This window comes from Ostrea edulis, chromosome 3 (assembly GCF_947568905.1).
Source record: "Ostrea edulis chromosome 3, xbOstEdul1.1, whole genome shotgun sequence".
Taxonomy (NCBI): Eukaryota; Metazoa; Mollusca; class Bivalvia; order Ostreida; family Ostreidae; genus Ostrea; species Ostrea edulis.
In genome coordinates, this window is record NC_079166.1 from 34,718,365 (window position 1) to 34,732,593 (window position 14,229).

At 32.6% G+C, this 14,229-nt stretch overlaps 1 protein-coding gene and 1 long non-coding RNA gene across 3 annotated transcripts in view; both read left to right on the forward strand.

Annotated features, from left to right (window-relative positions):
• The window catches only part of LOC125675357 (uncharacterized), a 240,366-nt gene that overhangs the window by 106,076 nt on the left and 120,061 nt on the right, over positions 1-14,229 (forward strand). The window lies entirely within an intron of this gene.
• Positions 3,293-5,999, forward strand: LOC125675363 (uncharacterized). The gene is made up of 3 exons (XR_008801965.1): positions 3,293-3,867; positions 4,137-4,484; positions 5,503-5,999. It is a non-coding gene; the product is annotated as an uncharacterized LOC125675363 (long non-coding RNA).

A 14,229-nucleotide genomic window follows, 5' to 3' on the forward strand; every position in this document is an offset into this window, starting at 1 on the left:
GTGCTACCTCTTTTCAAGAAAGATGGCCCTTAACTTTCATCAAATTACAGACCTTCTATTAAGCCGAGTAAGATAATGGAAAGAATAATTTTTAAACATGACTATAATTATTTTCATGGCAACAACCTGTTTAATAATTACCAAGCTGGGTGTTTTTTTTTTGCCTGGTCACTCTACAGTTTACCAACTTATTGAAATATATCACAACATAGTGAAGAAGATTGATGAAGGCAGATCATGTTATATGGTTTTTTGCTGTCTTTCTAAAGCTTTTGACCAGGTTTGGCATAACGGACTTCTTTTTAAATTACAAAAATATGGAATATGTGGAAATCTTTTTCAGTTCTTTAAAAGTTATTTGTGCAATATATATCAGAAAGTGATGCATAACGATTTGTTATCATCCAGTTTCATCATCAATGCTGGAGTGTCTCTTGAAATGCTGTTCACGTGAAATTCACTTGAACCTTTCACGTGAAATTCACGTAAATTTCATGTAAATTTCACGTCAAAAGTGATTCACGTGAAATTCACGTTAATATGTCCACATGAATTTCACGTGGATCACTTTTCACGTGAAATTCACGTTAAAATATTCACATGAATTTCACGTGAACAGCAATTCACATGAAATTCACGTTAAATTTTTCACATGCGTTTCACGTGAAAAGCATTATATCACTTTTCACATTAGTTCCTTGCGAAAATGTTAATGTGATTTGATTTTCGCAAGGAAATAATGTGAACGTTGATTCACGTGAATTTCACGTGAAAAGATTGACAAGAATTTAACGTGAAATTTCTTCATGTGAAATTCACACGAACAATTTCACACGAATTTCACGTGAAAAGCTATTCACTTTAAAACTTTCACAAGAAAAGCGATTAAAGTGAAATATTCACACTTCTTAATATATTCAAGCGAAAAAATAAATAATATTAAGGTAAAATATAAGACGATATGGAGATTAGGCAATTCAAAAGTTAGAGTACATTTATAAAATGTAGGCAAACGACCAATAAAGTAGATCCTGCTCACGCCTCCCTCTCCTCGTTTATTTGCGAAATTATTAACTTGCATTGTAGTTCTGTACGCAGTATGATTACATGTACTTTTCACACCTGATTTCTCTCATTTCCCATTATTTTTTCTCTTAAGAATTAAAATATAAATTAAATCTCCCATTATCATAAATATTAATGAAAGCATATTTTCCAACTACTTGAAGAATCACTATATTGATAGAGTTAGAATATGCAACTTCAAAACCACAAAATTTTGTACACATGGAAAATTACTATTTTACAGTAAAATCAGAACTATGAATTAAAACTAATAAGACCATTTGAAATTTCCATTTGTGAGAGTAGTACGTTTTAAATAGCTAAGAATATTTGTCCACCCTTTAGAAATTGAAACTGGTGGATATTCAAAACCATGCATTCCAAAAGATTGTTGTTTTTGTCAGTTTTGTAAAACTACTGAAGATGTGTTAAAGGTATACACGCTGTAATATGCGTCAATTAAAAACAAAAGGGAAATTCATTTATTTTGTTTATTGAATAAAGTTAAGAACTTGTTGCAATTTACGCAATTGAAATCGAGCGCGTTAAAAACATGTCCAATTATAATTAATAACTTTCCCGCCAAGAAAGTAATGCCTCTTTTTGAATATTAAACTACCACATGACACCGAGAGCCATATTTAGATTTATAAACAAAGATGGTGTCGCGAAAGCGTGGTAGACCGTTACGGTTTGGGAGCCAATATTGTCAGAAAGAAAAGAGAGGTAAAGGAAATAGGAAAGAGAAAGGAGCAAAGAAAGAATATATATTGGAGAACACAATGCTCAGTGGAATGCTGTAAGGGAGAATATGAAGTTCATCTACAACTCTTCTACTTGACAGGTTTGTAATGTGTCATTGTGTGGTTAGGCCTAGCTACTTTCTTTCCAGTTGATTCAGAAAAAAAGGCAAATATTGCTTTACGTCGGTGACTCCAATGACTTAACTAACTATCGCACGGTATTCGTTCATGTTTCATAGCTCTACATATTTAATTTATCCTATAAAACCATTGACGTTCCGACGTGACAGATGATGAGGCCCCAGAAGGGGTAATTTATATTCGTTATTTGTTTTAACCTTTTACAGCATAAGGAGTGAAAAGAAGTTATTACTGGATGCATATGTGTATATGAACGGTAAAATGGAGTTAATTCATTAGCGGATTAGACGATAGAATCTGCACATCCACTGTGTTGATGGCTGTGAGTGCTACTAGTTAGCTGTCACTGGATGGGTTGAGATACTTCACAATGACATTCATGAAATCACCCAGGCAAAATTTTATCCTCATGTACTACAATTTCTTAATTCTTTGCCATGACATTTTATATTATTTTGAAATTATATGAAGAAACTACAAAAAATCCTGAAATTTATTAATATTATACCCATTAAAAATGAGTTCACAAATAACATTGCAATAAGTTTTGTACAAAAAGGTATTTTTCAATGAAATATAAGTAGCACAAATATGATAGTTGACTTGCTTATGAGCAGGTTGCTGTAGATCACTCTGAATTATATCAGCGAATTATAAAATTTACAATCAGATACAGTAGCACACATGATGTATAAACTGAAGTACACAAATCACTTCCTCAAAGTTTAGGTGCACACTAGCTGTTGAACATAAAAGGTTGAATTCTTCCTGCTGCTTTTACTGTGACTTGCTAAACTTTTTATGACTATTTTTTTTAGAATACTATGCTCTGCCTGTACTTTTCTTGTTTCTATTCTCAATATGTTATTTAGTCACCAAATACCCCAAAATATCCAAGTCTTGAAGCAAATCTTCAAAGTTTGTAAAACTATGTGCATGAGCAGCATTGTTTGTGGACATAAAGCACATTTCAGTGTAATGATAATTTAAATACTTTTCAATTTGAAATACAAAATATATTATACATTATATATATATGTAAAGACAACACTATTACACACACACACACACACACACACACACACACACACACATATATATATATATATATATATATATGTGTGTGTGTGTGTGTGTGTGTGTGTGTGTGTGTGTGTGTGTGTGTGTGTGTGTGTGTGATAGTGTTGTCTTTACAATTGTATATATAAAATACATGTATATAATATATGTAATACATGTATATCATAAAACGATTTTGTCTGGTGCCATATTCATGCATTCAAATCACTGATTCTATTTTGAATATTATTGTTTCTATGATATAATATATAATATGTGCCTTTGCCAGTAATTGTTATTGTGCTTGTCCAAATACATCATTGTCATTGTGTGCCTGGATCTAGAAATTTTCCTCGGGGAAGTGGGTTCCACCCCATGTAATATTTTTAGGGGCCAATCAAAGTGATGGCCTATCATTTAGCACTGAACAACTGAAAGTGCTTGAAAAAGTTAGATATTAATTTACTACCCTACTCAGCTGGTGTTGGTTCAGACCCTCAATCCAACAACAACAACACCACCCCCTTTTATAACTGCTCTTAACATGTAGCCCCTACCAACAGAATTAGATATCAAATTTAAAAGAAAATGTGGGGGATGTAATAAGAATTGCACAGTAGGATATAATGAAAATATGTAAATATAAATGATATCTCTGTTTATGTACTACATAGTCCATGTAGAACAAGAGTGAATGTAATATTGAAATATAAACTTTCTCTTCCAGATATGTTCAAAGCCAGCACTCAGTTAAATATACTTCTACTCCTGTGCACAGCCAGGCAGACCCGAAGCCTTTTACGGGAAAATACATTATCTCTAATATTTCTGCAGAATCCAGACAAGCAACCAGTGATCAGTATGTTAAGATTCAGCTCAACTTTTTCTTCATCTTGAAGTGAAATATCAGTATAAGTAGAATAAGACTTCAGATGGTTTGACTATGGATTGACTATTGTTTAGTGGGTTTTTTCAATACCTATACAAAATTAAACTAAATTCTCAGTCATATTTCAATGCTGACTGTTATAACTACATGTAGTAGTTTATATACTTATACATAGTACATTGATGTTTCTTTTGTAAAGAAAATTTTTAGTACTTGGTCAAATGTACTTTATTTTACAGAGGAGTGTCAGGTGTTGAAGAGTTCGAGCCAGGCATGGAACTGACACTATCTGGATAGCAAAAAATATGAATCAAAACGAGAAATGTGTGTGCGTGCTGTGCATGTGTAAATAATTGCATGTACATGTACATGCAATTAAAGCATTTATTTTACAGTAATATTATGATATTCTGGTATTCAATTTTATAATTAAAAAAGATTTTTAAGATACCTTTCCAAAGCAATTTATATTTTTAATTGATTTCCCTTATAGATGATGTAAATCTAATGAAAATGATACAAAAAAAAAACTTTTTCTGTACAGTAAGAAAACCAAAGTGTGCATCATCCTTTCTGAATCCATTTGAGTGAGTATCAGTAATTATCTATGTGTTGATCCTGAATCTAAGCTAGTTAATTTTGTGTAAGTTCAGATAAAATTTCTTCCATATTTGTTGGCTGGGTTGCACAGCGTGGGCTTATAAAAATAGTGAAGGGGGGGGGGGGGGTAGGTATCCCAGTAATATGATACCTACTTTGTGTAATCAACTCCTCTCACACCTCTAACTTGATCAACGTTCCTCAAACTTTGTACAGTTGTTTAACATGGATACACTGAAGATGTGCTTGACTGTGCCTTTTTGAAATTCTTGATACTTGATACAGTTTTTATGCTTCCCAAACATTTCCTTTGAGAGCATATAGTCGCTGTTATATCTGTCCATCTGTCTGTCCAAGCTCATATCTCCTATACTTTTCATCAGAAATTGATATAATTAATAAAAAAAAATGTTCCTTGACAAGGACTTTCAAGATTATTTTGGAAGGGTCAAGGTCACTCCGGACACATAAAATTTCCTTATTTCAACAATTATTGATATAGAAGTTCTCATATCCTAAACCTTTCATCAGATATTGATCATAATTGATCACAAATATTCCTTGAGACAGGGACTTTTGGACCAAAGTCATCTTGGAAAGGCCAAGGTCACTCAGAACATATACCTTACATATTAAAGTAAAAAAAAATTATTTCATCAGTTTTTGAACAGGTACATTGTATATCCTACAAATAAGTAATAAGCAAATGTCTTTCAGACAAAGGTCACTCAAGGTCATTTTGTAAAGGTCTAGGTCAATCAGAATATATACCATATAGATGAAAATACTTCATTTCGGATTTCCACTATATTTCAAATTATTGATCTTTTGGACCAAGGTCTCTCAAGGTCAACATCACTCAGCATATCTCACATATGTAAAGAAACCTTCCTTTCAACAATATTTCAACAGTTATTAATCACTGTGCAAGTCATTCATCATATGAAGTTAAGTTGCAATTTGGGGAGCATCCATCAGCTTTACTGATATTCTTGTTTATTTTAGATTGAGTATTGACATATCAGAGGAATCTGGCACTTTAAAAGGAGATGATGATGAAACATACTATCCAAGTTTCAACTTCCACTCAATTAGAAGAGGATAAGAAATCCAGATTTGAAAATTGACTCTTATTCAGAGTGACATGAACATATTTCAAAACTATATGACAGTGTCTATACAATTTTAAATTTGCTGTAGGTAGACTGTAGTAATATTTTTCTGCTACCAAAGTTTTAAACACATCATTGACATTACTTTATAGACTGGGTATATTTCTTGTAATTCAATACATAGTTTTCATATAACAGTAGAAGACATCAAAGCATCGAATTGCCATGTGTTGAAAATACATGTTTTCTCCAAGTAGAATATCTATTGATCTTATTACTTATAATCTGACAAATGATTTTAGGGGCGAGATCAAATATCCAATGTTTGACACATAAATAACATCTTTAGTGCTATTGATACAAAATTGAAACTAAATGGATAGAGCAAGTAGTCTTTTACCAAAATTGTAAATTTGATGATCCCCAGAGTAGGGGTTTTGACCCAAGGGTGGGGCCAAACTTAATATATAGTATTTATGTGCAAGTTTGCTAATACTGTATAACATCTAAATGCATATTTAGGAATAGCAGGAAATGATGTGCAAAAAATGGTGAATTTCAATCAAAACCCAGGGTTATGATTGATTTATTATGATGAGTCCAAATTAGTGATATCTTTGATGTTTTAATGTTAATACACCTATTATTTAAAGCCTTTCATCAGTGTTTGCACATTTGAAGGCAGTGAAGTTTTAAGAACACATCTTATTTTATACTGTTGCTGAACATTAGAATTTAGCTTAGATATTCAGAACAGGAAATTTTTTCTAGTTTTCATAGCCCCTTGGAAGTAGTGATACTTTTTCACTAGTATTCAGGTGACCGACCCTTTTTTTTTTTGGTACCAACGTTGTGACCTTGGGAGTACTTTTAAGGAATTTGGTATATAAATTCTTTTTGGAAAGACATTTCAATTATTAACATGATCTTTGACCTTGGAATTTGACTAAAACTTTATCATTTTGATTTGGTACCAAAGTTTTTGACCTTGTTTTACTTTACTTGTTCTTTATTACCACTAGTGTTTCACAAACATATTTTGTTTTTACATTTTTTTTAAAGGGTGCAGTAATATTTGGAGTCACATGGCAATTTTAATAGTCTCCCATTTGCATGAAAATAAAAAAGAAAGTCATTGAATATGAAATTCTCTTTTAATTATTTTTTTAGCATAGAAAACAAAATTCTAAAGTCTCGATGGAATATATCCAGTATACTGGTCTGGGTATTTATGTTGTATTGCCCACACACAACTTTGAATGACCCGCCTCAATCCAACACCAAGGCACCCATGATCTCAAGAGGATAACACTTCTAATGTGCACCACACCCTTGTTGTAATATTCATCCTGTGGCAAAGCATACATTTGAAGCACCAGCTCATGAAGGATCCTACAATCAATATAGTATCTGATAGTACCTTTGTAGTTGTCGAACAAGCTGACTGTTATATCAAATTTAAGTTAGCCAGTGCATTTGTAAAGATATATTCAGCATGTTAAACTTGCAGGGTACTGAGACTGGCACCCATTTGGCCCTCTATCTGTTTCGGCAGATCTAAACAGCTGACCTCCAACTGTGTTTGATCATAGGGATGATGATTAAATCCTCCTTGTCAGACCTGCTGCATAATCAATGTTTTGGAAGAAATGTTAACTGTATTAGCAATTCTTTCCTTTCCTCATCTGTTATTTCTATGTGTGCCTGCAACACATAATTATTAAAGTCAATGATTTATGTTTTAATTATATGAAAAGCATACATCAATTTCATTGAAAAAATTACTTTGTCTTTTATATGTACTCAGTCCCTTTATCTCTCGTAATGAGCAAGAACTACCACATCTCCACTGTGTGGGCCTATGGTGCGGCTTTGTGCCTTTTGCCCCCCCCCCCCCCCCCCTTATTGGGCTTGAGGTTGAGTTGCTCTCCCATCTAATTTTGTTCTAGGACATACACTTGGTCTTAATGGACTTTTACATTTATTTGCAACGTGGAATTCTTGTGAATACCAATGTAACTTCTGAAGTATTCTTATATATTTAGATCTATATAATATAAATACATACGCCTTACTGGAATTTATTAATTGTAAAAATGGGTGATATAATAAATATAGCACCAGCTTTGGAAGAAGAAAAAATACATGTAAGAGAGACAATTAAATTACAATGCATTGCACGTCTATAAAGCTCTAGTACCACGAGTATATTATATTCTATAGGCCTACATTGTATGTGTGAATAGTAAATGCATGGTTTACATTGTTTTTTTGGAAGGGGGTAGTATTTTATGAGACTGTGTTTCATCAATTTGTCAAAACAAACATGCATTATTGGTTTTTTTAAAGCGTAAATTGACTCTAACAGTATTCGTTACAAAATAGATCTATATTCAGCAAGGATTTTATGTTTCCCCTTCGGTGCCCCATATGTTTCGTGAAGCAAAGTACACATGGCTATGTTTGTAGTTCAAAACATCGTACTTGTCGAGATCTAAGATGGCAATCGTCTTATTTTTATAAGATGGTTATCTATTAAAACTGCCAGTGTTAACAATGTCCTACGTAAAGATAAATATTCAAATGACCCTCTTCAAAGTCGATAAAGTAAACAAATAGCACATACCTCTTCCATCTGATTTCCCGCGGACATGCGCGTTGAGCTTAATTACGCACTTCCTTCATTCATATTCATGAAAAGGCAGTAACTCAATAATTGCAGAAAACGCCTAATTACTTTGTTATTACAATGATTAATTATTCGTAAATTTGTGGAAAGTGTTATTTTAAATTAAACAACACGTTTCTTTGTTCATCTTATCTTTTTGTTTTAGAAAAAAAAATCGCCTTTTCCGTCGTGTGTATATCTTTAAATTTTTTATCTCGCTGCTTTATGATGTTAGTAACAGGATACTTGTCGGGGTGCACTTGGGTTGTTTACATACATGTGATTTGAGGGTAGTATATTGTGCAGGTGGGAAAAAATGTCATGGTGTTGTTTTCCGTTGTCGGTAGTTTGGCATCAATTTTAATTAACACCCCCTCCTTATTAGATACATCGAGAATGATTACCAGTGTAATATCTTGGAAGCTGGTGTATGCATAAAGTTTGACCTATTGGAAATTGCTGATACACGCATGTAGAAATGAAAATTTTCTATCAGCCGTATTCACCATCCCGAATTTGTAGATCGTCAATCAAAAGGAAAACACAGATTTCTAGCACTCGGAAGAAAGCGAAAATCATAAACAATCCTTAACATTACTGTCCATGTATATTTAGATAACTTTTAAAAATATATATATAACGCTTTACACTGCAGTCAGATTCCGGTAATATTTAAAAGACTGTGACGTCACACTCGAGTAAGCCGTCTGACGCGTCTGACGTATTCAAGACAGCGAATGTGAAAGTACACAGGAAATCCATATGTAAGATGAGATTGAGCATTGTAATATATAAATGTTCAGTGTAAATTCAAGCCATTAGGCTTATTACATTTATGTGATCTAAAGTTCCTAATGCAACCGCTTATTTCAGACTGATGAGAATTACTTTAGACGGGGTACGTCAACGAATAGGCACCACAACGAAAATACGGAAGTCACTTCGGGGACGTGTCGCAGAATCACATAACTCTAAACGGTTTGTTAATCTTTCCTTATTGATCAGAGAACATGGTTATCGTAATTCAGAACATAATTCTTATAATTTAATCGATTTAGATTTTGATTAGGGATGCTAAGTAACGTTCTATATTACCTTCATAGAGGCATCATCGAGATCAGCCACGTTGAAGGGTGGGGGGGGGGGGGGGGTGATGTGTAACAATGTCCATCGATTGTTATATATATCGTAATGCCAATAAAATGTATATATATTGGTTGCTCCCCCCATTAACAATAGTTTTGAATGAGAAGAATGTAAGATTGAAAGCTCTATCAATGTCAATCTTTTCATTTTAAGCAATGCATTTATTTAGATTTAATCTAGATAATGAGGAATGCAAATTCATTTTCAAATCGCCTCTGGACTAGAACATGACAATTTGAAAACATTCCATGACTTCCTTCTGTATCTTGTATAATAATTATATTCTACTCTGAATGATGATATATAAAAGGTTATGTTTCTTTCAAACACAAATTATTGATAATTTTGCAACTTTTTTTCTTCGTTTCTGTTACATCTACATGTAATTTCATTCATAGTACAGTATGTGTACATAAGGCTTAAGATGACTCCTTTTGTATATTGAACAGTCCTTCTAATACATAAATATTTCTTTTTCAGAGATTAAAAGAAAGAAAAAAATTACAATGAAGACAACCAAGTAAAAACAAATTCAACCAATTAAATTATCAGCAGATTGAAAGCAGGTTTGTACTCCTTTTTTGTGTTCATCTGAACCCGAGATTCAGGGTATCAAAATATCCATGTATGATTTAACGTTATAAAGTTTATGTGAAATTCACGTGAATTTTATGTGAAATTCTTGTTAAAGATTTCACGTGAAATTCACGTGAATTTCACTTGATTTTTTTTTCGTGTGAATTCACATTTGATGCTCTTTTAACGTGAATTTCACATAGAAATTTTCACGTGAAATTCACGTGAGGCACATTTGCCAGTATACTGGGACCACTTTTGTTTCTAATCTATGTTAATGATGTAACACAAAATATGTTATCGTTTTGTAGATTGTACGCAGATGATTATTCAATTTAATATGCAGATAAGAATATATGTAATATAAAAAAATATTATGAATTACAATCTCAAAATTCTTGAAGAATGGTCAAATGAATGGCTTTTTATATTTAATCTTAATACAACTAAAGCTTTATTTTTTTCCAAGGCATAATGAAATTCCAAGACAGCTTTTCCAACATTTTCAATTAGAAATGATTTATCTTCACAAACATCTTGGTCTCACTTTTGTTAATGATTTAAAATGGTCTGTGTATATCAATGATATTGTAAACAATGCGTATAAAAAGAAACTAGGATTTCCAACGAAACTCAACTTCACTTTATGTAGAAAAGAATTATCTAAATTGTATATGACTTTTGTTAGACTTATAGTAGAATATGCTTCAGTCGTATGGGGTCGATGTTTTTCTACAGAAATTGAAAAGTAGAAAAAGTACAGCTCCATGCAGCTAGAATTGTAATGGGACTGCCGATTCTTACATCTAGAGATTCAATATATTGAGAAACTGATAAGAAACCATTATGTAAAAGACGTGAAATCGGAAAATTAATGAAAATGTATAAAATGCATTTCAATCTAGTACCACAATATCTAGACAATTTTTGGAAGGATACATTGCGCTACATTACTCAGTACGAATATGACTATATACCTACTAGAACTAAGCAAGGAATGTAAAATAAATCATTTTTTTCAGATGTCATTCGCAAATAGAACTCTTCAGCAAGCGAAGCAAAGAAAACAACTCTATCTGTCAGTTCCACCGAAACATTTCTAATAATATCAATATTTCAATAGTGCCTAAACATTTTCTTGGCAAAAGAATAGTGGGTTTCAACAGTCTCGATTGAAGTCAGCATTTCGCAAATTCTATTGTCGTTATAACGATCTAGTTCGTCAATACAACCAATCATTGGGTCAAATGCTGCCTTACGTCAATAGACAACTAGGTCCACATCATATTCGCACAAACCTTTACTCTGTTGAGTAAAGTGAAAGTTTTGAATACGTTATTTGAAGAAGCCATATTTAGTATATACTTGGATTTTTGAACACCAGACTGAACTCTATGATTATGGATATTGCCAATCACAGGCTCTTTACACCACAGCGAATCATGGATGGTATTCCTTCCGATCCATGCAGCGAGTTCCTTAAGCTTAAATTTACAAACAAAGGAATAAATGCCGTCAACATTAGCAACATTTTTCGTCAAAACGAAATCAGTCTTGTACTCCAACATATTTCACGTTCACGTATACACCCTGTTTCCTATAAATATGCTTCTACTATTGCATCTTAAACAAACTTTGCAGAGCTTGGATATAGACCATCTTATACTTAATCAATCTACGTGTTCATGTGCTTATTCTTCGTCTTTTTTCAACTATAACCAAATTGAGCATTATATCTTCTATAAAGACATGCTAAGGTTCACACCACTTTGAATCCAGTAATTGTATAGAATAGTCGTTAAAATCGATTCCCCAAAACATGAAGCAATTCCGCTTTTATAAATATTTGTGTAAAAAAAATCATGAAGTATTTAATTTTGTTGATAAAAGTTGCCAAACAAATTAACTAAATTTACCCTCCCTCCGGATATATCTGCCTCTACAATATATAAAATTTGCAACGAATCAAATTTGTGCATTTTCAGGTTTTCCAACTGCTGTCAAAAGTATGACTGGTTGCAATTGATTACGTAATAAGGGTTCTAATAAGAATGATACATGGAAGACCTACACAGGCAAATGTGCCTCACGTGAATTTCACATGAATTTCACCTGGAAATCTATGTGAAATTCACGTTAAAGGAGTATCAAATGTAAATTCACACGAAAAAAAAAATCACGTGAAATCCACGCACAATTCACGTGAATTTCACGTGAAAGCTTTAACATGAATTTCACATAAAATCCATGTGAATTTGACATAAACTTTATAACGTTAAATCATACATGGATATTTTGATACCCTGAATCTCGGGTTCTGATGAACACAAAAAGGAGTACAAATCTGCTTTCAATCTGCTGATAATTTAATTGGTTGAATTTGTTTTTACATGGTTGTCTTCATTGTCTTTTGTCTTTCTTTTAAACTCTGAAAAAGAAATATTTATGTATTAGAAGGACTGTTCAACATATAAAAGGAGTCATCTTAATCCTTATGTACACATACTATGAATGGAATTGCATGTAGACATAACAGAAACGAAAAAAAAGTTGCAAAATTATCAACAATTTGTGTTAGAAAGAAACATAAATCTTTTATATATCATCATACAGAATAGAATATAATTATTATACATGTGCGATGACATGTGACTAGGTACAGAAGGAAGTCATGTGATATGTTTTCAAATTGTCATGTTCTAGTCCAGAGGTGATTTGAAAATGACTTTCCATTCCTCATTATCTAGATTAAATCTATATAAATGCATCGTTTAAAATGAAACGATTGACATTGATATTGCCAGAATGTCATGTTTCTCTGAAATATTTTTTTACTTGCTTTCACATATATTGCATCATACTCAAACATTGATAAAGATCTTCTTTGCAAATTCTGAAATCTGTACGCAATATTAAAAAATACCTGAGGCTGAACAATATCATACTTGTTTAATATTCATTATTCAAATGAATTATTATCATCGTTTTTCAAGGTGGGGTGAGTTTACTATTTCATCAGAGGTTTCAAGCTTACATTCTTCTCATCTAAAACTATTTTTAAAGGTGGGAGCAACCAAAATATATATATATATATATATATATATATATATATATATATATATATATATATATATATATTATTGGCATTATGATATATACAACAAACGATGGACATTGTTACACACACAACGTGCCTGATCTCGATGATGCCTCTATAAACGTTACTTTGCACCCCTAATGAATATATCTAGATCGATTAAATTATAAAACTTATGTTCTGAATTACGATTACAATGTTCTCTGATGAATAAGGAAATATTAACAAACCGTGTAGAGCTATGCGATTCTGCGACACATCCCCGAGGTGACTTCCGTATTTTCACTGTCGTGCCCACAGGCACTTGTTTATGTAAATGACTTATGACCTCTGTATACTAATAACAACACATGAGATTGATCACTGTTCGTTATCTTCACCTTGCATGTACCTAGCTTCAAATACCACAGAATGGCACTCCCTGAGAAAGTCAGCCGTTTGAGCTTCCAGGGAATATGCTATGTAAATGTATTTACTACCGTTGTATTGTACAATCATTCAACTTAAAAACCATGTATGACATGACTGTATTCGTTGCCTCTTATCGCCGAAAACTGCAACAAAACATGGATTTTCCGTTTTATACCACGAAGTGCTATGTACTGATACCGCACAGAATACGTGGGCGATTTTGACTGGCTATCATGCTCTTCTAAAATTACGTTTGGAATTATTTAGAGTTATTTATAGTAAGATAGAACATCAGAGATGAATTAAAAATAACTGACAAAAGGATGATTTTAATGGTGACCATTAACCACAATTGATCTTATTTTATATAATTTAGTTACTAACAATAGGGGGAAATGCTACAAAAAATAAAGGGGACTCCATCCTCCTATATTTTTTTCCACAGACACCTGATAACTATAATCCCCCCTTTCTGATTTTTTTTGCGGTGACAATTCCTCCAAAATGTGTGGGTTCCTTGTCTCTCTCAACCCAATTTCGATTGATGTAGTCGTTTCACGCTTTTCACAAGCTTTAGAGATTGGCCTTCTACTGGACTGGTATAATAAAATATGCTTATTAGAAACAGTATAAGGCAAGTATAAGGCTTACAAAAAAGCATGTTTACGATTAAATAAACCGAAATTAGGATGGAATAGACGGGGAATCCACACATTTCGGAG